Source organism: Alexandromys fortis, unplaced genomic scaffold, assembly GCF_014885135.2.
Source record: "Alexandromys fortis isolate MF-2015 unplaced genomic scaffold, M_Fortis_MF-2015_v1.1 scaffold_371, whole genome shotgun sequence".
Classification (NCBI taxonomy): domain Eukaryota; kingdom Metazoa; phylum Chordata; class Mammalia; order Rodentia; family Cricetidae; genus Alexandromys; species Alexandromys fortis.
The window spans coordinates 504,328-508,716 of record NW_026068266.1 but is presented as its reverse complement, the minus strand read 5'-3'; positions in this window follow the sequence as shown (position 1 = coordinate 508,716).

Here is a 4,389-nt window from a genome sequence, read left to right as displayed (position 1 = left end):
TCAGAAAGTTATATTTAAGGACATTTTCTTCTGCTTCTTCTGGGTTAGGATGCTCAGGTCTCCCTTTTGTAGGACCATGAGGTTCAGGTGTTGCCATCATTGTTCTTTAGCTTGTTGAATGTATTCTTGCATTGATGTCTACCCATCTCTTCCTCCAAGGTGTGCAGGTGGGGCCTGTGCTTCAGGAGGGTATCTCTTTCTCCAACTGGTACAGGTGGATCCTACGGCTTGGGTGGTCACTTCTCCTCCTTGTGTAGGCAGGGCCATGCCTTTTGGTAGTCACTGATGTGGCTCTGGGGAATTTTCTCCAGGTAGAGTCAGGTCCAAAGCTCCAATAATTGTAGGTGCAGTCAGGCATGGTTGCAGGTATGAGGAGCCTGCTCCTGAGTCTCTGGGGTTTGGTGGTTGTGGGTGGGGCATAGGATGTTCCTCCAAGGGCTAGCTAGGGCCTGGAGAGCAGGGCTGTCCATCTGGGAACTCAGACACTCACCTCTCTAGGAGCAGTCAGGACCAAGACTCCAGTGGTCAGAGATGTGGTGGGGGTGGCTGCAGGTGTGGGGAGACTATTCCCAGGTCCCTGAGGCCTATCTAGATGGGGGTGGGGCACACGATGTGCCTCCAGGGGCTAGAGACTAGAGAGCTGGGCCCTCAAGTCATGAACTGAGACACTCACCCCTCCAAAGGCAGTTGGGACTAAGGTTCAGGTGGTCAGAGACTGTTTTGACATTTTCTTAATTAGTGATTGATGGAGAAGGCCCAGAGCATGGTGTGTGGTGCCACCCCTGGGTTGGTGATCCTGGATTCTATAAGAAAGCAGGCTGAACAAGCAACAAGTGCACGTCAGTAAGCAGCACCCCTCCATGCACCCCTCCATGGCTTCTGCATCAGCTCCTGCCTCCAGGTTCCTGTCTTCCCTGAGTACCTGCCATCACTGCTTTTGATGGTGGACTGTTACATGGAACTGTGAGAAAAATAAACAACCTGCTTTTTAATCATGATGTTTCATCACGGCAACAGAAACCCTAACTAATAAAGGTCCATAAACAAAGGATTCAATGTTTTATAAAAAGTCAATCAGCAGGGGCTGGAGAGATGGCTCAGCAGTTAAGAGCACTGCCTGCTCTTCCAGAGGACCCGGGTTCAATTTCCAGCACCCACATGGCAGCTCACAACTGTCTGAAAATGCAGTTCCACGAGATCTGACACCTTCCCACCAATGCACATAAAATAAAAAGTTAAATCATTAAAAAAAAATTAAAAAAAAAAAAGTCAATCAGCAGCTGTGGGTGGTGGCACACACCTTTAATCCCAGCACTCCGGAGGCAGAGGCAGGCGGATCTCTGTGAGTTCGAGGCCAGCCTGGTCTACAAGAGCTAGTTCCAGGACAGGAACCAAAAGCTACAGAGAAACTCTGTCTCGAAAATCAAAAAGAAAAAAAAAAGTCAATCTGCACACAAATTATACTATAAATGTAACAAACTTTCATTGCAACTCTAGAAGGTTTTACATGAAATGCCACAAATTCTAAACTTACATCAAAAACTAAATGAAATGAAAATAGCCAAGATTTAAAAGTTATTCATCTTCACTATTAAATAGGGAGATAAAAAATAAAATATCATTTTAACCACCACTTTGACAAAATTAAAAAGCCTGACCACAAAACCTTGACCATGCGGTAATTAAAATAGTATATGCAATCTTTCTATTTTCTTTTCTAGACCCAAAAAGAAGGCAAATAGGAGCAAAAACACCATGTTCGGAGTGTAACCAGTGCCACTGAGGAACCACTGGGTGTCTAGCTTTTCCTGATGATGGACTGATGAAAAAGGCCACCAACTGTCCAACTGAAGTTAGGATAAAACAGTAAACAGCTGAACAAAGTGACCAAAATAAATAAAAACCAATGCACAATCAAACAGTTGCCAGAGTTAGACAGATAAACCCAAATATGGTTTGAAGGAGAGATACGAACATATAATAAAGTGCCGAAAATGAATCTAAATTTTGAAAACCTAATCTAAGAAGCCAGAAGAACCCAGGTATAGTGGCACATGGCTGCAATCTAGAACTTGGGAAGTGGAGACAGGAAGTTGTCCTCCACCATTTAGTAAACCTGAGCTATATGAAAGTAGAGGTGGGGCAGGTGGCAATTTGGGCAAGAAACTGCCCTTGTCTGGACTACTTGGTGGTATGCTGTATGAACTGGACATGCAGGACCCACTGAAAAGTGCCTGCTGATTTTTTCCAAAACATGGGATGATCCTTCAGTGTTCCTGCTTCATATAAGAAACTGTCAGACATCCTGCAGTACACAGAAGAAAGTAATTGACAAACTTTGCCAGTGCAAGGCAGAACAGATCTTCAAATTTCCTGTTTCACTGAAAAGTCTGCCAGATGTTATGGGCCTGTAGGCTGAAGATGTGTGCCCCAGTGGTACAAAAGAACTTTGGGTGACTGTCCAGGTAGTGAGCTGTCTCTGTCAATTATAGAACTTTGGGAGTTGCTTACAATGCACTTCCTGTTTACTTACATTGTACTACATCCTTCTGTAGTCTTTAGAGTTGAAGAGTAAATAATTATAATTATAGTTTTCCTTAGTTATAATAAAAGATACTAGATATAAAACGTTAGACTCACAAAGATAGGATAGATGATAGAGTACTTTCCTTAATTTGTGAAATGTAAATGAACTAAATACTGTAACTATAATTCTTGCTTGACATAGTAATTTTACTATGTTAAAGTTAAAACCTTCCTTTTTAATTAGACAAAAAAGGGAGATATGTGGGATGTCTTTCTTTTATGTGTTGCTTTTAGCTATTTTGGCAAATGGCTTAGCAGAGTAAAGACAGGTGGGAAATCTGAAGAAAGATAAGAGAGACAATAGGCAAAGTCAGAGATGCCATGTAGCCTCTAAAGGAGATAGATACCAGAACCTTACTGGTAAGCCACAGACTCATGGTGATACATAGATTAATAGAAATGGGTTAATTTAAGATGTAGGAATACATCTGAGCAATTGGCCAAACAGTATGTAATAAATATAGTTTCTGTGTGATTATTCAGGTCTGGGCAGCCAAGAAATGAAAGCACAGTCTTGGTTTGCACCATTGTCAAAAAATATTATAAACATGAATAAATACAACATCAGTAAGGAATTATCACCACAGGAAGTTCTAGGTTCAATTAGTAGTACTGAAAAGCACCATCAAACTTTCAGGAAGCTAGACAACTTGGCCCACGTTATCTCACGTGATCTAGGAACATTTTTTAAATCTGGGGTGTTATCCAGACCACTGAGAGGAACTTTGACATAAAACAGACAGTAGAGTATACTGGAAATTAAAAAGAAACCTCAGGCTAGTGAGTAGGTATTATTTTTTCTTAGTTTTAACATTTTTAGTTTTTGCTTGTACACATGTGCGTGCATCCAAGCGGAGGTCAGAGGACCCCTCCTTTCAGTGAGGGATCTGGTGTGCAGACTATTGTTCTTATTAGCTGATCCGTCTCACAGCCTGTGAAAGTGCACTATTAATCAGAAGTGTTACACCTGTCAGAACGGCTAAAATAAAAAACACCAATGATAGCCTTTGCTGGAGAGGATGTGGAGAAAGGGGTACACTCATCCATTGCTGGTGGGAATGCAAACTTGTGTAACCACTTTGGAAAACAGTGTGGCAGTTTCTCAGGAAATTCGGGATCAACCTACCCCTGGACCCAGCAATACCACTCTTGGGAATATACCCAAGAGATGCCCTATCATACAACAAAAGTATATGCTCAACTATGTTCATAGCAGCATTGTTCATAGCAGCAGAACCTGGAAACAACCGAGATGCCCTTCGATGGAAGAATGGATGAAGAAAGTATGGAATATATACATATTAGAGTACTACTCAGCAGTAAAAAACAAGGACTTCTTGAATTTCGCATACAAATGGACGGAAAGAGAAAACACTATCCTGAGTAAGGTAAGCCAGACCCAAAAAGAGGAACATGGGATGTACTCACTTATATTTGGTTTCTAACCATAAATAAAGGACATTGAGCCTATAGTTCGTGCTCCTAGAGAAGCTAAATAAGAAGGTGAACTCAAAGAAAAACATATAGGCATCCTCCTGAATATTAACCTTCATCAGGCGGTGAAAGGAGACAGAGACAGAGACAGAGACCCACGTTGGAGCACCGGACTGAAATCTCAAGGTCCAAATCAGGAGCAGAAGGAGAGAAAGCACGAGCAAGGAACTCAGGACCGCGAGGGGTGCACCCACACACTGAGACAATGGGGATGTTTTATTGGGAACTCACCAAGGCCAGCTGACCCAGGTCTGAAAAATCATGGGACAAAACCGGACTCGCTGAACATAGCGGACAATGAGGACTACT